A 23,799-nucleotide genomic window follows, 5' to 3' on the forward strand; every position below is an offset into this window, starting at 1 on the left:
TTTAGCAGCAATCCTACATCATTTCATTAGATTTCTTAAGGTATTTATCAAGAGCCAAGCTATGCAGTTAAAATTTTTGTAAACCCTAGTTTCTCATTATGGAAAAGAGTTCAAAGAATGTAGAAGGAAATGAAGTTTTGAATATTTAGCAAGTAATGAAGTCAAACAACCCATTTTCAAAGCTATTTCTGACATTGCTTATAAGCAAGACCCTTCTGGTGCATTATCAATGATTCCACTGAATGTGATAATAGTTCAAGATGTAAGAAAATGCTACAACTATAAGATAGGAAGCATTAGTGATATGGAAATTAGGAAAGCACATGAACAACTCTATGATAATGGGGTTTTCAAAGAAGAATTCAAAATTGTTGAAAGAAAGGGGTTGACACGAGCCCTAGATTTTATGAATGTATTCAAGACAAAATGGATTAAGATAGTGCTTAGCCGAATTCATGATGGTTCACTATCGTTGGAAAATGGACCTAACAAAATTAGTAAAAGAATAATTCATAGGGTTATTGGTTACCCAACCCTAGATCAGCCTAAGACACATAGAAGTGACTCAAAGGAGGTGATTAAGAAAAGTATAGGAGTTTTTTGGAACAAGAGAGGCATGACAATTGACAACAATCACCAATCCTCTAATAGAATTTGCTATAAGGGTTATATCAGACTAGTTCTATCAATCTAATAGATTAAACAATGTGCCCTATATAGCTATGGATGTCAGATACACGATTTTAAAGAAAGATCATACATATGATCTAGCAGAGCTACAATTACAACAATTGATGGAGAACCTTGGAGCAATAAGGAAAACTAAAAGTGCACAATGTAAATTTGGTTCCATATTAATATACATATTCTTCTATGTGCAAAATACCTTTCCAACATTTGGAATAGTTGCATGGAAAACTAATAGGTCAGTAGCTATGTATATTGGTGAATACATTGAACAGATAGATGAGAACTTTGAATCTGTGATGACTAGCTACTTTGAAGATTTCAAGTAGTTAATGAAGAAAAGGTTTAGAATACTAGTATCACTAGTAGAGGAACACTATAATGATGTATGTTTTATTGTGGATGCTGACTACACTTTTGTATAAGCTACTACACTAAGGGTTAGATGGTTGACACCATTTGGTTATGAAATAAATGTGGATGAAGCCTCTGCAGCCATTACTACTTTACTATCAAAAGAGGTAGATAAAAGTGCAAAGATATTTGGTAATTACAAAATGGTAAAATCCAAAATTATCATGGAATTGAAGACTGCCTCTACCATAAAGAAAAAGGAGAAGATAGTGAAAAGTTAAAAGCAAAATTTGGAGAGACTTCTGAAGAAGAAGAAGAAGAAGAGGAAGAAGGAACTCAAGCACAAGCACCTCTTGCATTAACACAAGGCATGGAAGAAGACTAGGAATAGGAGGAAACTAAAGGTGCCAAGGGAGAAGAATTCAAGGAAGCACCTATTCCTACCAAGCTAAGGAAGAGGAAAGCTAAGGTCAAACCAATGACCAAAGCTAAAAAGGTATCTAAGCCGAGTCATCCCAAGTCCACTACACCTACTTCAAGGGCTAGTACATGTGTAACAACTAAAAAGGATAAAGAAAGGATCAAAAAAGTAGAACAAGGAGGTCAAGTGCCAAAAAGACCAAGAAGAAAATATGTTGCAAAAGTTGAATCCGATGAAGAGAAAATAGAGTCAGATGACATCAACCAATTTAAGGTGGTGAGTCATAATCCTCTTTTAACCTTGAAAATTTATTTAAAAATGTTAAGAATAGTGCAGACTTATTAGGATTTACACATGTTGATTTTGATAATGTGGGTAAAGTGGAGAAAAGTCAAGTAGAAGAAGTCATATATGCTATGATGGAAAAATTCAAGACAACTCCACTAGAAATTGCCAACTCAATGCCAAAGAGTCTATATGACATAGTTGAGCAAAAATAGCATTATTGTCTAAACCTAGAAAGAAAAATTAGGGAGACCACTTTGGCCTAAGTAATGCCTAAACTAAATAAGGCACAAATTGATAAGGTTGTAAAGAAATATGAAGTTAGGTTCACACCTAAATACAAAGCCTTTAGCATTTTGCAAAATAATATTGAGGATGTTGTTAAAAAGTCAACATAGATATGGAAACTCACTTATGGGTTGACTAGAATAAAGGAAGGAGAACCTAAGCCCATTGAAGTGAAGGATGATGATGAAAAAGATAAAAATTTTTAGGGAGGAACTGGAACAAACATAGATGAAAAGGAAATAGCTAAACCAAAATAACAACAACAAGAATAGAGTATGCAAGACACACAATTGTCGAGTGACAATCCTTAACATGACACAAGTGAAAATACTAAAACAATAATTGTCAAGGATGCTTCTAATCTATTAGCTTAGAACATCAATATCCTTATAGAGGATGATTTGAAGAAAATATTAGATCAATCCACATTGTAGGCCAAACTTTGTGAGAATCCTGCTTTGGTCAGTATGGATGAGCTACAAAAAATTAGTGACTAGCATTGCAAGGGAAAAGGTGAATCCACAAGAACCACCTTCTGTCATGCCTCTAGTCACTAATTTATAACCTTTAGTCCAAATAATAGCTGACACAATTTCTAAGGTTGATACAGTAGAAAAGAACATAATGGAAACACAAGTTGCTACTATCAAATAGTAAGAAATAGGTCAGATAGACTTATCTACGCTTACAACACAAGATCAAGGTGCAAGTGAAGTTATTGTGATAGAAAAGGGAAAGCCTAAAGAGATAGAGAAGACACTCAAAATGAAGGAGAAAAAAACCATCCATGCCCTATTAAACTTACCAGCATCAAACACTCCCTCCACACAAACTCTTCAGAAGCCAAGCACAGATGCAATTCCATTGCAGATCTCAGTGTCAAGCCTGAGTTCATCAAAGGAAAAATAAGTAATATAGTATTGAGACATGCACCTTGATGAAGAAATTATTTTTCCCAAGTATGACTATGATAGAATAACCATATAATAGATAGCAATACTATAGTAAGACCTAGCAAGGAAAAAACATCAAGAAATGCTTAGGAGGGAGCATAGGAAGAAGTAGGAACTACAAGATATTAAAGAAATATTTTTAGATGCGTTTAGTTTGTTGACTCCTAATGAGACCAAGTCACCAATAGAATAATTGATAGACATAGTGGAGAAGGTCAGCAATAAAGACCTAGATACAAATGAAAAATTACTTTAATGTTAGAAAAGAAGTTTCAAAAAAAAGTCAATGAAAATATATTAGGTGATATAGCACTAACACAAGTTGCATTAACAACTAAGGTTGAGGATGTGAAGAAGGTACTTGAGAACATATTTTCATTATACACTAAATTGTGCAATCCTTCACTCTTCACCCAAGAGACTAGAAGTCACATCTTGAGCTTTGAAAGTCACATAAGTTCATCAGGTGCCAAAAATACCTATGAATCTAGCTTAGAGTGAGAAGCATCTCAAGACATTTATTCATACCTAGAGTTAGTTAGCTATATTGACAATAGATGAGGCTAACATAAGAGCCAAAATAACTAGCATTCAGGTAACTCTTACCCCCCATATGGAATTTTTTCACAAGGAACTGGGCTATGCTAAAACCTTACTAAAGAAAGACCCAAATATTTCTACACTAGATGGTCTAGTTCACCTTGTTGCTGAGCTAGCAATCCAAATCAAGTCATTGGATGTAGCATGTGAGAACTAGGATGCAACTCTCAAGATAATACTAGATGTCCATAAATATTTTCTAGACAAACACACTATAAGAGTATAAGCCCATTAACATAGGTGTCAAAAAGTGGGAGAATAAAGATTAAGGGGGAGAGATATTTGGAGGAAGAATAAGAACAATATAAGGAAAATATAAGAAATGGGGGAGAGTAAGCAAAGAAAACAAAGGGAAATAGAAATAAGTCAATGAATGAATTCAAAGTAAAGATAGAACAAGCTAAGGGAAGAGAAAGCATAAATAGAATGAAGTCAAAGAGTATCCAATTTTGGATACAAAAGAAACATATCAACTTACGGGGAGTTATCAAATTTTGGGGTAACAAGTTATTACAAAATTTTGGCATTATTTTTTTTGAAGTTTTGTATATAAGATGAGTTAAGATATGTTATGCTCATAAAAGAAAAGGATGTTAAATGCATACTCAAGTGTTTTTGACACTCATGTCAAAGGGGGAGATTGCTGATCTTAGATTGGTTTTGACAAATGAGTGTCAATATACTTAAGTTATTTACTTGGTTCATGCCAAACAAGTAGTACATCAGACCTATGAGATTTCCACAATCCATGAATATGAGTTTTAGTTTTTGGATTCGATTGTGTGTAGTTTTTTATCATCAATATTTTAGATCATACTACATGATCCATCATTAGGATGCCAAAGAACATGAAGAACAAAAAATGATAAGATGCAGATCTAGCAGACCCCTAAAAAGGAACAAGAGAGAGGGGAGGGGGGGAGCTAGGTTGAAGAGAGAGAAAATAGAGTACTGAGAACAACATGTATATATTAGAACACGCCAAGTCACTCAAGTTCTAAGTCACTCAAGTGCTAAGAAAATAGACTATGCTGAGTAATTTAGGTGCTAAGTAAATAATGGATGTCGAGCACTATAGATGAAGAGTCGCAATATAAAGATTAGGGCATGCTAATCATTAGAGACTTCAGATGCTGAGTGAAACAATTTTGACATATTTGTTTGCAAAGGCACAAAAAACTATGTAAACCATTTTTGAGCCGACTTAAGGATGAATTACAATATTTTGGAGACAAGGATGAATCTCAAGTTGGATTCCCTATGCAATTATATGTAGCCAATAAAGAAAAAGGAATGATTAAGTGACAAAATGGATGAATCTCAGTCATAGATTCATACCTAACCCTAAGTCACCAAAGTCTTCTTAAGGAGGACAACTCTAAACTTTCTATGAATGTTGAAGGAAAGAAGAGGATAGTTTGTATAGTAAAACAAAACATTCATGGTTATTTAGAAGTTATGCAGTGAGATTGCATTGCAAAATTATTTTGAGAAGAACAAAGGAAAGAAGAGGGTATAGCAAAGGGACATTTGATCAATGAAGGATCAACAAAACAATTGTTTAGAGGTGATCTGTTATTAGGAAAGCAAGTGCTAGCTTTAGGATCAAAGCTGACATATTCTAATAGGTGATTTCAGTCAAAATCTCTTAACAAAGTAGTCTTAATAGGCTATATGAAATCCTTTAATAGGGTGCTTACTTAGTTGTAAGTTAAATTCCTGTAACCAAGCACACTTCTAATGGGGTGTTGAAATCATCTAACATGGTGGGATCTAATCATCTTTGTAAGCCTTTAATAGGGTAGACCTTTCATAGGGTCGATCATATTTCATTGTCAAAACATTGTAACCTTCATTGGATACACTTTATTATTGTAGTAGTAAAGATTTGTGGGTGTCATCCCCACCCCAATTTTACCTTCTTATTGGAGGGTTTCTGGGTAATCATATCTAGCATCATATGTGTGTGAATGCTTATATGTTTATATGTCATTTTAGTTTACTCACTAATTGCATGAAATAGATGTATGATGAAATTTTTATGGGTCCAAGTTTAAATCACTAATTCCCCCACCCCCCCAAAGTTTACCTTTCCTATTGTAATTCAAACAAATCTATCCAGGAATACATAGAGGAGTTTTACCAAGTCCTTATTGGGGTGGGGCATGTGGAAGAAAACAAGGAGAAGGTTTTCCATTACCTTAATGGGTTAAGACCTAGCATTCAAGAGGAGTTATGTCTAGTTAGAATAACTAGCATTGAAGAGGAATACCAGTTTACCTTGCGAGTTGAGGACAAGTTACGCAAAAATTTTGATGGGAGGAAAAGAGGGCATATTCAAGGAGGAAGGGGCAGTAGTAGGTCATTTGGAGTCCAAAATGAGAAGCAAAATAAAAACAAAGATGTGGATACCAACCAAAACCAGAGGAATGAGGGTTTCAACTGCTCCTATGATCAAAACTTTGAAGATCAGAGAGGAAGAGACAAAGGAAGTAGACAAGGTTTAGGAAGAGGAGGCTTCTATGGTACCTATTTTTATTTTAATGAAGAAGGTTATCATGCCTACAAATGCCTTCAATGCCAAGGAAGGATATATAGGAGATTTGATGGTCAAGCAAGGGCCACTCATTTGGATGATGATGCACAATCATCACATTTAGAGGATGTAGAAAGAGGAGAGGTTCTGGTTAATGAAAGGGTCTTGCTGATTGGTGAGACTAAACCTAGAGAAAGTCAAATTTTGTTTTGTACTAGGTGCAAGTGTGAGGGTAAATGTTGTGATGTGATTGTTAATGGTGGGAGCACTAACAAGTTGGTGTCAGAGGAGATGGTATCAAAGCTAAAGCTCAAGAGGGAGAAACATCCCCATCCCTATCAAATTTCTTTGGTGTAGGATGATCATAAGGTCTTGGTTAGTGAGAAATTTTTAGTAAAGTCCAAGATTGGGAGTTACCATGATGAGGCTCTCTATGACATCATCCCAATGGATGTCTGACATTTATTGTTGGGAAGGTTGTGGAATTTTGATAGGCATGCTATACATAGTGGTCATGTAAATACATACTCTTTGAAAAAGGATGGAGTTTGACACAAATTGAATTCCTTGATAAAGAAGGGTGAAAATTTATGTAGTAGTCCTAGTGTATGTCTTGTTGATGGAAATTTTTTTTTGGATAACATGAAACATTAGCACATATGTTATGCTTTAATTCCTAGAAAGGATAAGAAAGGTAGTAGTGAAGTTCCACTTGAAAATTTAGGTCTATTAAGTGAGTATGGAGATGTCATCCCTAATAATTTTCCAATAGGATTTCTTCTAATAAGGAAAATCATTCATCAAATAGGTTTAGTCCCCAGAGCTAGTTTTCCTAACAAGGCTGCTCATAGGATGACTTTGACTGAGACTGAGGAGATAAAATAGACAAGTCCAAGGAGTTGTTGAGGAAAGGTTTAATACGAGAGAGCTTGAGTCCATGTGCAGTACCTATAGTGTTGGCATTAAAGAAGGATGGAGAGTAGAGAATATGTACAGACTCTTAGGATAGAAATAAAATTACCATCAAGTACCCATTTCTTTTTCCAAGGATGGGTGATCTTATGGACTTCTTGAGTGGAGGTTAGTACTTCACAAAGATAGATCTCGAGAGTGGTTATCACTAAATATGGATATGAGAGGGATATGAGTGGAAGACTACATTCAAGACCAAGGATGGTCTATATGAGTGGTTAGTCATGCCCTTTGGAATGACTAATGCACCAAGCACCTTCATGGGGCTTATGAATGAGGTACTAAAGAAATTTTTGGGAAAATTTGTTATTGTCTATTTGGATGATATTTTAATTTTTAGTAAGTCTTTGGATGAGCATTTATTGCACATTTGTAGTATCCTTGAAAGGTTGAGGGAAGAGAAATTATTGATTAATTTGAAGAACTGTAGCTTTATCAATAGGGAGTTAGTCTATTTGGGATTTTTTGTATCAAGTAAAGGTCTCAAAATGGACCCAAAGAAGGTGAAGGTCATCTTGGAATGGCCTACTCAAAGGTCTACCACTAAGGTGAGGTCATTCCATGGTCTGGCTAGTTTTTATAGGATGTTCATTAGAAATTTTAGTAATATATATATACCCCTAATTGAAACAATGAGGGGGGATAGAAAAGAGTTCAAGTGGACTACAAGAGCTATAACAAATTTTGAATTGCTAAAGAAGGTGACAAAGCAACCTGTGTTCACACTTCCTAATTTTAACAAAGTGTTCCAAGTGGATTCAGATTACAGTAATAGTGCTATTGGGGCTATGTTGAACCAAGAAGGTAAGCCTATTACCTATTCTAGTGAAAAATTGAATGATGCAAAGAAGAAGTATTCTATTTATGATGAGGAGTTCTATGAAAAAGTTCATACCTTAAAGAAATGGAGGCATTATTTGTTGTCAAAAGAATGTGTCTTGTATACTAATCATCAGGCATTGTAGTACCTAAATAGCCAAGATAAATTGAATCAAAGACATTTGAAATGGTTAGAATTTATGTAAAGCTATACATTTGTTTGAAACATAGAAGTAGAAGGTCTAATAGGGTTACAAATGCATTAAGTAGGAGACAATTATTGCTAATAGAAAAGAAAGTTAAAGTGGTTGGATTTGATGGCCTCAAGAATCTATACCCTAAGGATCCATAGTTTTCAAAGGCTTGGAAGTCTTGTAAAGAACCTATTACTCTAGATAGGACCAGGTGGCTAGATTACATGATCTAGGATGGTATGTTGTTTAAATGAAGTCAATTGTGTATTCCAAGGAGTTCCATGAGGGAGAACTTAATCAAGGAGAAATGACATGGAGGGATGGTAGGAAACCTTGGTCAAGATAAGACCATTTCCATTATTAGTGAACATTACTTTTAGCCTTAATTATTGCAAGATGTGAAGAATTTTATGCAAATTTGTCGAGTATGTCAAACAACCAAAGGATTTAGTCAAAATACTAGACTTTATTAGCCATTTCCTGATCCATCAAAGCCTTGGGAGGACATAAGTATGGATTTTGTTCTTGGATTACTGAGGACAAAAAGGGGTAATGACTCTATATTTGTGGTGGTTGATAGGTTCTCCAAGATAGCAGAGTTCATTCCATGCCACAAGACTCATAATTAGTGCATATTGTAGATTTGTTTTTCAGAGAAGTGGTGAGGCTACATGGTCTCCCAAAAAGTTTTTTTTCAGATAGAGTTATTAAATTTGTTGGGTATTTATAGAGGACTTTGTGGAAGAAGTTGAAGATAGAATTAGAGTTCAATTTTGCACATCATCCACAGACTGATGGACAAATAGAAGTAGTGAATAGAAGTCTAGGTAGTTTTTTGAGGTGTTTAGTAGGAGATGAGCCCAAGGGATAGGATTTGATTCTACCATAAGTAGAATTTGATTACAACATTTTTGTGAATAGGAGTACTAGTAGATCTCCATTCTAAATTGTGTATGGGAGTAGTGCAAGGACTGCACCAGAGATGAGGAATATGGAGCAAGGAGAGAGGAAAAGTGTTGATGCAAAAGACTTTACTAAACATGTCAAGAACCTACATGAGGAGGTGCATGTACATATTACCGAGATGAACTTGCATTATAAGGGTTAAGAAGATCAAAAGAGGAGACCTAAGGAGTTCCAAGTTGGGGATCTGGTTATGGTATACTTGAGAAAGGAACAATTTCTAATGGGCACCTACAACAAGCTAAAGATGAAGAAATTTGGTCCTTGAAATATTTTAAAGAATCATGATTCAAGAAATGCATATGAGGTGGAGTTGCTAGATGGGATTCATATTTCTCCTATTTTCAAATATTGTAGACTTAACAAAATATCATGATGATGGTGCACAAGAGGAACTGGTGCTAGAGCCATACCTAATTTCTACTTTTGAGAAGGAAGAGATTGAAGAAATTCTAGATAGTCATGTGGGCCAGAGTACCAAAAACAAGTAGTATGAAGAATAATTGGTGAAGTGGAAAGGACAACCAATAGAAGATTCAACTTGGGTATCTACAACAGAGGTTTCCCATTTGGTTTTCCTCTACTTGCTATCAAGTGATAGGGTCAATTTTCAATTTACCTTGGGTGTTTGATGCAAGAGCATCTAGTGGTGTAAGGGCAATCCTAAATCACCCAAAAATATGATTAATGTTAGTTTCTATTTAATGTTTCTTAATTTATGGATACCCATTTGGGTCAAATAGAGTTTCCAACTCTCATAGTTCCACTATTGGTTTTCTGGGTTAGAGTTTTTGAGCACCTCAGGATACATGCCAATGTAGAAAATAGGTTATTTTTTTGTTGAGCCATGATTATGATGATTTAGAGGGTTTAATTTTGAGGGATGATTATAGTTTTAATTTAAAGCACTCCAAAAAAAGAATCAAGTCAAAAGGCTTTACAGTTTGAAAGTTATTATAGTTTTAAGTTTCCTAGAGACCCCCTAAGAGCACTTCAAAGTTAGATTTGAGGTACTAAAAAACCTTGTACTAGCCAAAAAAATGGGGGATGAGTGTAGCTATCCATAGGGATATAGAGTGTTTGGAGAGATTTTTAGAAATGTAAACAATTCATCAATCAGAGTCCTGGATCAAAAGTTATACCTCTCAAAATTTGGACTACCATTTCTGGATTCTTCTAATTTTACACTGACTTCTGACATGTTTTCTAAAACCTTCTATTTTGGTAGTGGATGCAAAATGGCATATTCTAAAATTTATTCCTAACCCTAAACCTAATTTGGGTTACTTAAGATCATTTCTAGCATTGTAAATGCAATTTTGGGGAGTTTGGAAGAAGGTACTATGAGGAGGGTTTTTCTCCAGAATTAGACAATATTGTAACCCCCTAGGGCATGTCATTGAGTCTTTTTTCATTGTACTGAATGTAATATCATATCACTTTTGATAATAGTATTCCCCTTTTCTTCTTGTGTTCATTTTTGCTTAGGTTGTACTCTCATCATTATGAAAAATTGTGTGAAAATGGAGTTCTAAAAGATGAAAACAATATAGTTTCCAAGAAAAGGGCTTACTCATGTCATAGCATTTCCAAAGGTTTTCAAAGTGGAATGGATCAAGATTATCTTAAGAAAAGTGCACAACATGAAATTGTGGCTAGAAATTGGATCAATAAACATCAATAAGGCAACAATCCATCGAGTGATAGGGTGTAAATCCCTATACTGAGTGAAGATAATGACATGTGCAACAAAAACCATTATTGAAGATCAAACAAAGGCCAAGTGGAATGACTGAGGAATGTTAATAGATGGTATTGAAGACCCTATTGTTGAATTTTCTATACATTTGATTACACATAAGCTCTATTAGTCAATCTGGTTGAATATTTTTCCATGCATAGTAGTAGACCTAGGTTGTAAGATAGTAAAGAAAGATCATAGATATTACCTTGCTGAGCTACAATTGGCATAACTAACCAAGAATCTTGGAGCAATCAAGAAATCCAAGAACATATCATGTAAGTTCAGGTCACTATTGGCTTTCATATTCTTCTACATGCAAATTTCATTTCTGTCTATTGGAACTATGGTGTGGGATAAGAAAAGACCCATGATTGAGAAAATAAATGTTTTTATTGAACAATTGGGTAAAATTTTTGAAACCATTATGGATGGTTATTTTGAGGAGTTTAAAGGAAAAAAAAAGAATAGATTGAGGATTCCATAGTTAGTTGTTGACCACTATTATGAAGACATTTGTTTCATGGTGGACACTGACTATAAATATGCATAGGATGTACTACTCAGGGTTGCATGACTAAGGATGATGCAATATGAGGTGAATGTAGATGAGATCATTGTAGTTGTTAAAACTTTATTATCTAAAGATATTGACAAGAATTTTGATCCATTCAACAATTATGAGTTAGCCAAGATAAAAACAATGATGTAAACAAAAGTGCCCAAGATGGATGGAAAGAGAAAGAAGATGCTTGCTGATCTTTATTGTAAACTTGGCAAAGGACCCTTGTAGATAACTTAAGGAAAAGGGGAAGATGAAGAATCATAAGAAGAATAGGAAGAATCAAAAGGAAAAGAACTAGTGGTTGTCAAGCCTAAGGCAACAAAACAAAACATAATTCTGATAGTGGATGCTAAGGTGAAGAGGGACTTGAAGAAGAATGTTAAGAAGAGTCTTACCCCTCCTACCTTTGAACCTAAAAGAAGAATATTAACATGACAAGGATCCAAAGAAGCATTACCTATAGTTGTTGAACCTAAGAAAAGCATAGCAAAGATAACTAATCCAAGTAAGGGAAAAGGTACACCCAAAAGGAAGCAAGTTGTAAAAGTGACTGGGTAGAGTCCAAAGAAGAAGCTGAGAAGAAAGTTAGTTGTCATGCCCAATGATGAAGGAGATGAAGGAGAGAAAATTGAGTCTGACAATTTGAGTAAACTTCAAATTTTTCCCAGATGACCTCCTATGAATATTGATCAAGTATGTGATAATATCAAAAGTTTAACAAGAATTTCTAGCTTCAAACATATTAATTATGATTCTTTGGATAAGGAAAATCAAGAGAAAATTTTTTAAAAAATGTTAGATATGATGAAAAAATATAAGTACACACCTATAGAGTTAGGGAAAGGCATTCAAAATAATTTATAGAATAAATTGGATGCAAAATGAAAGTGGGAATTATCCACATAGAGACAAACAAGAGAGGCTACTTTAGCCCAAACCATGCTAGACTTAAGGAAGACTCATATGTCTATTTCCCTAAGATATTTTGCAAATAAATTTGTGCCCAAGACAAAGGCCTATACAAATTTTGAGGAATAAAGTAGAATTTGTTGTATAAGAAATTATTTTGATATGGAAAAAGGCATTTGGGTTATTACTTCCAGCAAAAAAAAAAGAGAAAAAAGAAGGGAAATATGCATTAGAATTAGATAATCAAAAAGCTTATGATGAACCTGATAATCTAGAAGAGAAAATAAGTAGAAAGGTAGAGGAGAGTGAACACCAAGATATTGTCACCATAGAAGATATTTATGATGAAATACAATAGAATCAAAATGTTTTTACTGAGGAAGAAATGAAAAATATAGCATTTACAAATGCAACCATAGGCACTCCTCTTCCATGCACCAATACAATGTTAATACAAATTTAGGATTACCCAAGGATTAAGAGTGGTCCTACTATAATCACTACAACTAATATTTTGAAAATCACTTAATTTATAGTTGAAGTGAAGGGTTAACAAGATGTAAGTGCCGAGGAATAGGAAAAAGCTATAATTGTGATTCAATATCCACCACATGTGACCAATATTGTTATTGACAAGAATAAAGTAGAGAAAAAAGGTCAAGCATATCAATCTACACATGATGCCTTAGGAACTTGCATTGAGGGAACAAAGGAGGCCAAACAATTAAAGACTAAGGAGATTAAGAAGCCAAAGAAGCTAGAGGCAATCTAAGCCTATACATTTTCTGAGTGTTATTCCTATCTCTATTAAAGCATCATTTTTTCCCACTCAATAGGTTACACCTACTTAGAAGGAGAGTATTATATAGGATAAAAAAATACAAAGACAAAGTGTTAAAGGAACATAATTGCAAATGACATTGCTAAGTGTCAGCACACCTAAGTCATAGATAATAGAGTAGAAGGTAGAGTCACCTAAAACTCTAGTAACTTTATACATGGCCATTACACTTTCTAAGTATGACCCTGATACAATGACATTTGAAAAAATGAAAATATTTTAAGAGTTGATGCTCAGAAAGACCAAGAAAGAACAGTTAAGAAGAGAGTACAAGAAAAAATAGGTAGTGCATGCCGTAAAGGACATTTTTGAAGATGCATTTGAGATTCATAATGTAAATGACTAGGCACCTATTTTAGAACAATTAGTTCATATATTTGATAAGTTCAATAATGAGGATATTGAGACCAATGACAAATTGATGAAATGGTCTGATATGGAGGTTAGATGAGTCACTCACTAACTCATGCTCCTAATCTTGTTACAAGAATTCTAGGGTGTCTCTTCTACACCACTTTCAACCTATATGACCTTAAATTTCCCAAGGATCCCCTGGTTTTCCTAGCCAACCTATCTATCAAGAAAGATCACTTTATCAAGCCAAGACTTGATGCATTCCCACTTTCTTCACTCTAGCCCTTAAAGAAATAATATGGAACACAACCTCCAAAGCTTGAACTAGGCCTTGTAAAGGTATGAAAGTATTTAAAAACACTTCTACTCAACCAACTAGGTATTTTTTAAGTCTCATCAAGTTTATCTTCCCATTCAATCTCTTACTTTCTTCACAAATATGCATAATAGGCTAAGAGCCCCAATTAGGTCTCCTATAATAAGAAAATAGGAATTTTCTCCTATGCCTTCCAAAGTAACCTTGCAATATTTTTTAGGTTTCTTGGTCCATTTGGGGTCTTGGGGTCCCCTAAATATTTTTGAGGTCATGGGGTCATGCTCTTCCATCCATTACCCTAACCCAAAGTAGGTGAAAATAGGGCTTTTAGGCTTAATTGGTTGGTCCAACAAGCAAGGTTTTCTTGGGATTTTGATGTGATTGGTATGAACCTCTCTCCTTCATGAGATTATGGTAAGGCCTTCTCCTTTAATTTACAAAAGGAATTGGACTCTAGCTTTGCTCCTCTACAAGCATTGCACACTTCAATGTGGTCTTCCCTAGATGAACTAACTACAAGCTCTCTTAAGGTAAGAACTTTAAAATGGCTATTCTACATTTGAGGTCCCTTTCTTCTATATACATGGTTTACATGGATTCTACTCACTATACCCAAGAGGTTGTACAAATTGAAATAGTGGAGAAATGAGTTAGAGCTCCATCTTCAAGAATTGCCTAGACAAAACTAGTGATAGTGTAGAAACAAAGTAATTTCAAAAAGATAATAAAAATATTCAAAAAACCTATCTACCAGCATATAGATTCAATAAAACATTCAAGCTAAAATATTTTCAAGTGACAATATGGATCTTGCACACCTAACTAACCACTATCATAAAAAACTATGAAAAGGCTCACAAAATGCTTTAGAATGCTATTTGCAAAAACATGCCTTCTATTGGTAGTGGGCCAGAATCCCTTATAGGATTCATGACATGAATTAAGCACCTTCTATGGTTATACAAGACTATTGGTTGTTTCAGGCATTAACAAATCGATCTTTTAATGCAATGTCAACCCTATCCTTTCTAACAATTGGTATCAAAGCTTGGTCACAAGTTTGAATCTTGTTGCCCATGGAAAGTGATGCTGTGAGGGATATTTTTGGTAGTTGGACAGCATCCCTCCCATGATTCATAACATGGCTTAACCACCTCCTATGGTTCTATAAGACTAATGGTTGTAGTGGGCATTAACAGGTCAATCTTTTCGTGCAATGAGAACCCTTTCCTTTGTAACACCTTCCATACAATGGACTTCCTACCCTTCTCATGGGTCATCTCCAACCTTATATAAGGCCATTGGGTGGTTATATACTCCTTAGAACTCTTCTCCATCAATTGCAACTATTCTTCAAAACATTTCTCAAGTAAGTTTAAAAGTTTCAAAGTTACACAATGCAACTTTTACATCTTTCTTGTAACTTTTCACCAAGTTGGTCAAATGACCTTCTTAACTTCTCAAACTTAATCAAAAATTTCAACCATGGTAAAAAAATTACCCTAACTCTTTCTAAAATCCAATTACCTCTTGATGATATCATCCTCATGCCTTGTGCTAATCAAAGGGCTTTACAACTTCCTAGCCCCTAATTGTACCTAGTAAAAAGGCCTAAGAACCTATGAAAAAAACTCTCCAATGTACTCCAAATATGGTATATATGACCTCTTCCACATCCAAAATTCCCTAAGACTCACACTTACATAAGAAAAAAATAGAACTTAGATTTCCTAAGCAATCCTTAGGTGCTCCAACATCATGGTCTAATAAGAAGTTTGAGCACAAAGTTTTGGAGAATGTTTCAATAAAAAATGCAATAAAATAGGTTCAACTTTCAAATCTTGTAAATATTTTAGGAGTTTAGTAGAATATTTATTCTTTATCTAAAAATATTTTTTGTGTTAAGTTTTTCACCTTTAGAGAATTAATAGTCTATTAGTAAACTTCAAGTAGATTTGAAGGCATTTGGACATTCTTTGAGCATGGATGCAAGTTCATCTCTATTCAATTCAATAAATTGATTTTTGCTCAAGGAAGGTTAGTGAAGATGATGGCTAAAGATCACAAAATTTGAACCAAATAGATCTCTATTCAAATCATGTCGCTACCTCATTTGGGTTTATGAAGAAGGAATTGTCAGCTACAAAATATTTAGTTTAGAGAGATCCACATATCTCTATTGTAGATAGTTTAGTGGATCTAGCAACTCAGCTAGAAATCAAGATTCAAGTTTTGGAATTTATACATGTTAGAAATAGTAGTCCACCAATATAACTAAGAGGGGTGGGGTGAATCAATTATACAATAATATGAAAATTAAACCTCTTAAACAATTCTTAATCATTCAATCAAAGCAAATAGCAACCATAAAGAAATGTGCATACACAATTACACTAGATATGTTGACTAGGGAAACCCTTGATCAAAGGGAAAACCTAAGTGGGAATGATGCCCAAAAAATAATGTACTAATCTAAATATTTCTTGTTAGAGGATGAACCCTATGAGGAGTCAATTACAACACTTAGTACAAATAATCCCTGTTGGGAGATTCCAACCCTATTAGGAGTTGTGGAAGGCAGTTGAACCCACTATCCAAACAACTTTAGGATCAAATCGATGAACCCACTATCCAATTGTTCTCGATACTATTCCTTTTAGAATAATAGATGTGTGACAATATTTTGCTTCTTCTTCTATCCAGTACATTGGACTACTTCACCTTCAGATCATGCAATCTGATTTGGAACTATGTATCCATCAACGATAACCCTTAAGGTCACTTACACACATTAGTAGATTGCTCTACTCCTCTACTTCACAATTCACAGTCCTCTCTACTTCCCGATCACAATCATGACAATTAAAACTTGGAAAACAACTTTCCTTTATACCACACTCAATATTAATTCCTTGAGTCGGCTCCATACTTTATTATAGGTTAATTAAATGAAATACACATTTAATTAATGTTGTCGGCCCATAGCTATACACAAACTTTCACATGTATGAATTTTGTACTTGCACACTTGTTGACATAATCAATAATCAATGTGCTACCTCCAGTTAACTATGCAACCCCTAATTTTAAATACAATGCTCTATATTGGTCATACAACAAAAAATATTTTCCCACTACTCTATTTTCCTGTGGTTCTCTATAAATTATCAATATCTTTTGTACGGTGTCAATTCAAGTTCTATGCACTTGCTCACATGTTAAATACATGCTGTAGTATATGTTGGTAACTATGCATAGGTAGATATGCAATGTGATGTCTGTAATACATAAATCTAAGTTAGTTGCTCTGACAGTCTTATACAATCTTATTGCTATGTTGTCATCAATGACAAAAAATGTTCTGCAATGCTTCCCCATAGCATCAACATCAGCATTCATGCTAACAATCTCCCCCTTTGGCATTGATGGCAACATAGATAAAAAATATATAGTTCCAAAGAATATCAACATTTTTTCTTCATCACTCAAATCTTCATGAAAATATTTTATTGCACCAGTTCTCTCCCATTGACATCAATGTCAAAGGTAGTACAAAAATTGAACATATAACAATCTATCAACATGACCACAACCCGGTCTATTTCTTTACAACTTTTGCATATAATTCTATAAACAACACAAGTGTCTAAAGACACTATTGTACACCAATTATCATTTACCAAGAGTCCTTGTTGACTTTGTTCATCATAGATACTCCCCCATAAGGGAAGGATCAGCATTCAGTCTAGTCTAACAATGGTGCTATGTACCCTATGTAATCACCTAAAAATGGTCATCTAGACTATTAGCCCCCTTTTCAACATTTTTGCTAAATTAATTATAATCATTTACCTAGACCAAATTGCTAATAATCAATTTATTTGACTATAACCTATAGTTTGACTATGCTATCCTAAGTTCATTATTTGATTAAAAGAACATGTCCCCTTTTAATTAAATAAAAGACCTCATTCTTCAAACCCACTTAAAGTGCACACATAAAGTCCTTTTTCTATTTTGCAATTAAAAGAAAAGGCTTAGTGACTTTTGTCTTATATGACAAGTCAACTTATATCTATTGGTTGACTTGTGTGTGCACATGGATCACTCCTCTTTTCAAATTCCACCATTGATCATCCACCATCTTCATCTTGATCTCTACCATCTGTATAACTTTAAAAGGGAGAGAGCTTTCCCTCTCAAAGGATCCATATTTTGAGTATTGTTATGTTGCAGGTTTTCTAACAAGTTTCTTTGGAGCTTTGTGGAGAACTTCTATTTCTTGTCTACATTCTCTCATACCATAGCATTTTAGCTTAGATTCATGTTGCATGTTAGTTTAGCTTCTATTTTGCAATAATCTATCTCACATAGCTTAATATTTGGATTGTAAAACTCTTATCCATGCTTAGGATAGCTGCACTTTTCATATTCATTCTAGCTTAATCTTTATTTGCATTGCATCCTTGAGGAACTCCTTGGGACATTTGCATTCTTGCATCTTGTCTTTGGAACCTCCCATTGCATGGTTTACTAGCAAGAAGAGTATCTCTAAGGCTCATTTGAGAGCCTTCTTATTCTTGAAATATACTCTCTTTCACTCCATGGATAGGGAGCTCTAAGCCAGAATCCAAGCATTTAAAACTCATGGAATTGTTTGGATAAAAGGGTTTAGAGTGGGACACTTTTAAGTCTACACCCTGGACTGATGCACTTCTGCATCTTCTACTCTAACCTAGGTAGGGGCATAACCCCAAGCATACCTCTCAGGTACTCATAGGTATCCTTTGGTAAGGGCTTTGTAAAAATGTTTTCAATCTATTCCTTAGTGTTAATGTACTCCAATATGATTTCTTTTTCTATGAATTTCTCTTTCAGCACATGATACTTTATTTCTATGTGCTTAGTTTTCGAGTGCAAATCAAGATTCTTAGACATATTAACAGTACTTGTGTTATCATAGTAAATGATTACAAGTATTTTTGTAATTCCAATATCCTTCATCGTCTACTTCATCCATATGACTTGATTACAGTTGTTTGTTGCTGCAACATATTTTTCTTATTTAGTACTCTGTGAGGTACAATCTTTCTTTTTGTTGAGCCAAGAAACTAGTCTTCCTCTAAGGAAAAATGCTCCTCCACTAGTGCTTTTTCTATCATCCCTATCTCCAACCCAATCAACATCTGTATAAGTAAAAAGAGTAAAGTCATTGCTTCTATCATACCAAATGCCCTAATCTAATGTTCCTTTTAGATATCTGAATATCCTCTTTACTATTACATAGTGATATTTTTTAGGATGATCTTGAAATCTTGCCACCATTCCAATTGCATTAGCTATATCTAGTCTACTATGAGTTAGATACTATAATCCTCCAATCATAGATCTATATTTCTTTTTTTCAATAGTAGGGGTCTCATCCTTGCTTGATAACTTATGAACAATTACCATAGGAGTTCCAACAGGTTTACAAATTTCTAAACCAAATCTTTTTAGAAAATCTTTTAAGTCTTGGTCTAAGAGATAAAGATACCTTCTTTGTTCTAAACACTCTGCAATCCTTAGAAGAATTTCATTTCTCCTATCATGCTCATCTCAAACTCATTCTTCATGTCTTTAGAGAATTTGTTACTAGCTTCATCATTTCTACCAAAAATGATCTCATCAACAAATACAATGATTATTAGCAAATCATCTCCTATTTTCTTCAAGTACAAGTTACTAGTTGTTGTTCCTTTAGCAAATCCAAGATTTTCTAAGTATTTTTCCAACCTTGCATACTAGGTTTTTGGTGCTTGCTTTAATCCATACAATGCTTTCTTTAGTCTATAAACCATATATTTCTCCTCTGTTAAAGGAAAACCCTCTAGTTGTTCAATGTAAACTTCTTCTTCAAGTTCTCCATTCAAGAATGCTAACTTAACATCCATCTAATATACCTAAAAAATATTATTTTCTGCATATGCCAGGAAATTTTTGACTACTTCCATTCTTGCTATAGGTGCATATGTTTCTTTATAATCAATTCCTTCTTACTAAGAGTAACCCTTACATACAGGTCTTGCTTTGTTCCTTATTACTTCTCCCTATTCATTCATTTTATTTCTAAATACCCATTTTATGCCAATCACATTTTTGTCCTTAGGTCTAGGAATCAATTCCCATGTGTGATTTTTAATTATCTGCTAGAGTTCATCCTTCATTTCCCTTATCCAATGATCATCTTTGATTGCTTGGTCTTTGCTTTTTGGTTCTACTTGAGATATCAGACATAGTTCTTCATTAATTTTTCTCCTTGTCATTACTCCTTTTTCCTTGCTTCCTATTGTCTAATAAACATGATGCTTTCTTATCAAGTTTCTATTTGGGGTAGGAGTTGCTACTTCAACTCTTATTTTTGGTACTACACTCTCTTCTTCTCTCACATCTTCAACTTGCACACTATTCTACAAGTCATTGTTAGTCTTGAGAAATAACTCATTACTTCTGTTAGTCATTCTAGAGTAATCATCTCCATTAGAGTTTTCATCCATTATCCTTTCCTTGGTGCCAAAATTTTAATCAATTTTAACATTTATGCAATCTATTATAGTTTTTGTTCTGTATTTGTAACATCTGTAGGCTTTAATTTTTAATGAATAGCTAAGAAACATACCTTCATCACTCCTTGCATCAAACTTACTAATATCATCATCTCTTTTGATGTAACATTTTCTTCCAAATATCCTGAAGTACTTGATTGATGGTGAGTGACCAAACCATAATTCATAGGGTGTTTTGTCCATACCTTTCCTAATTTGCACTTTGTTTAGTATTTATACTACTTTATTGACTACCTCTCTCCAAAAGGTCTTTGGTACATCATTCTAAAAATAACATAGCTCTTTTTGTTTCAACAATTTATTTGTTTCTTCTTTCAATAATCCCATTCTTCTCAGGTGTATGGGGTGAGGATAGTTTTCTTCTAATGCCATGCTCTTCACAATAGATATTGAATTCTCTAGAGGTGAATTCTCCTCTATCTAATCATCAACTCTTGAGTTTAACTCCAGATTCATTCTCAACTTTGTTCTTAAATATCTTGAATTTCTCAAATGCCTCTAATTTTTCTTTAAGAAAAGCTACCCACATCATTCTAGTGAAATCATCAACAAAAATCATAAAGTACCTTTCTCCATAAAATCCTCTTGTTCTTGCAAGACCACTCAGATCTGTATGAACCAATTCCAAATTTTGTGTAGTACAAAACTACTTGCTAGGAAATGAGACTCTCTTCTTCTTAGCCAAGATACATTCCTTAAAAATAGTGTCAGTGGGCTAGTGATATTGGGTAAATCTCTTACAACAAGTGTATTATTGGCCTTCACAATGTTATCAAAGTTAATCTGACAAAATCTTCTATGTCATAACCAATTGTTGTCAATCTTTGCTACTAAACATGTAATTTCAGTGGATTTTAACTAAAATATATTACCTCTAGTTTTTTTGCCAGTACCAAGTAGTTTTTCTTCCTTGTTCTTGATAATGCATGTGTCATTACCAAACTACAATTGATAGCCCTTGTCCATAAGTTGTCCAACAGTTAACAGGTTATGCTTAGTATATTAACAAAGTAAACATCATCAGTGTATGTTTTACCATCAATAGTGATAGATCCAATTCTTGTAATGTGATAGGCTACATTGTTCCCTACTCTAACAATTCCTCCATCATAGTTTTTGAATTTGGCAAACTTGCTCATATTGCCAGTCATGTGATGTGAACAACCACTATCAATGATCCAATCTTTCTTTTCAACTTGTGAGATCAATGCACTTTCTTCTCTAATATCTCTATCAAGATCATCCTCCTTTATAGCTAGGAACCCCAATTCGTCTTCACTCATTTTTTGATCAGATTCCTCTTCTTCTTCTTCATTAGCATATAAGTGTTGGAAATGATTGAAATGATCATAAGAAAAGTTTTTGGAATAATATATGGAACTGGTAAAGAATGTCCTCAATCATTGTTCTATCATTGATGTCAAACTTGCTACTTGTAGGAATGGCAATTGCTTTAGTGATCCAAATACTATCAATTAGTTGATTGTCAAGGAGGAGGCAATCAATAAGATGTAACTAGAACACCTAGAGAAAGGTTGAAGTTATGATGTTATAATGAAGTACAAGGATCAGCTAAGCCATTGATGAAAAAGTGTATTTGATGACATACTATAAGATACAAAGAATGGGCACACTAAAACATATAAAAGATTTAAGGTTTTAGCTAAGTCTTTTGTAAAGCTCAACTAAGTTCATTAGAGAGAAGGAGCTAAGCAAGATAGTAAGAGCTGAGCAAATTCCTAGTTAATGCCGAGTAAACTTCAGATGCCGAGTAAACTTCAGATGCCGAGTAAACTTTAGATGCTGAGTAAACTTCAGATGCCGAGCAAGTTCAGATGCTGAGTAACACAGATTTTATCAAGTGTCGAGCAGGTATAGGTGTTGAGTAACACAGAGGTGGTTAGCACCAGTAACTCAATAATGCCAAGTTGCTGCATTATTTTGGAAATTGAAGATTTGCCAGATTAAGCCAACAAGGTTGTTATCTAGAAATTTGTGAATTAAAAGGAAGATAAGAATGATGAGCTGGTGGCACAGAACACCATGTAGAACATTTTTAAGGATACAACTAGCGAAGTTTCTAGAAGAGAACAAGATATGGGGTAGATACATTGTATCCTACCTAATCCATTTTGAAACCCTAAAATTGGAGAGGGAGAATTAAGCGGAAAAGGAAAATCATATTTCTATTTAAGAAGACATAAGTTAATGAAAAAAAAAAAGAGAGATGGTCAAGCATAAAAACATGAAGTACTGAAGAAGGTGCTAAGGAGAAGAAAGCACAGGAACTCTGTTTGGATAGAGGACCACAAGGATGATTGCATTGGCATAATGAGTAAGAAGACTCAAGGAGACAAAGCTTGAGAGGAAGACAAGTAGTTAGAGTTGGAGTGATTGAAGCCAAGCATAAGGATTGAACTGAAAGTGTGATATGAAATCTGCAAAGTATGTTGTAAGTTATATCAGATCAAAAGACCATTATCGTTACTTTCTAGCAATTGTAACAGTAAGTTTAAATCCTATGGACTTAGGTTGGTTTAATAGCCATAAGATAAATCCTTTAACAGGGTGACATTCCAAGTGAATGTTCTAAAGACCTTTAACCAGGCCCATTCCTAATAGTTTGGTGAAATCCTCTAATAGGGTCACATTTGACAATGTGTTGTAAGCTTTTAATAGGGCAGGCTTTTAACAGGGTATCACTTCAGAAGAGTGAGAATCAAGTAGCATGTTAGTGGTGGTTTTTCCCAAATTGGGTTTCCACGTAAATCATTGTGTCATGTGCTTATATTGGATGTTTTATCTTTGCATATTGATTTAATGTAACTTTCTTATATGATTGATTTAAGTTTGGATGGATGAAAAGTGTATGGATTCATTAAAAGTAGTAAAAAGGTATTAATAGGGCATTTGGACCTTGGATAACTGATTCACCCCCCCCCCCCCCCCCTCTTAGTTATTCTAAAGAATTCTAACAATTGGTATCTGAGCCTGACTGTTGATTCAGTTTAAAGGGACTACAAGCAGAAAAGATCAAAATGCCAAAGAGAGAAGTTCCCAAGCTCAACAAAGACAAATTTGTTTCATGGAAAAGTTTGATGAAGCTACATCTTGGATCCATAGGAGATTATGCCCAAAATTCAATTGTCACTGAACATGTAGATCCAACAGGTGCTCCTACTGTAGAAGACATGAAAAACAAGCAAGAACACAATCAAACAATGTTGGAAATTGCCTCTACACTCAACTATGCTGAATTTGATGATATCAAAGGATGTGACACTACATTCAAAATGTGGAAAGCCCTATCAGACATCTATGGAGGAGATCAGAATGTACAAAGAGAAAAAAGAGAAAGTCTCAGAGGAAAGTTTGATGACATGAAAATAGAAGAAA

This window comes from Cupressus sempervirens, chromosome 1 (genome assembly GCF_028749045.1).
Source record: "Cupressus sempervirens isolate cs-2001-9-10 chromosome 1, ASM2874904v1, whole genome shotgun sequence".
In the NCBI taxonomy this organism is placed as follows: Eukaryota; Viridiplantae; Streptophyta; class Pinopsida; order Cupressales; family Cupressaceae; genus Cupressus; species Cupressus sempervirens.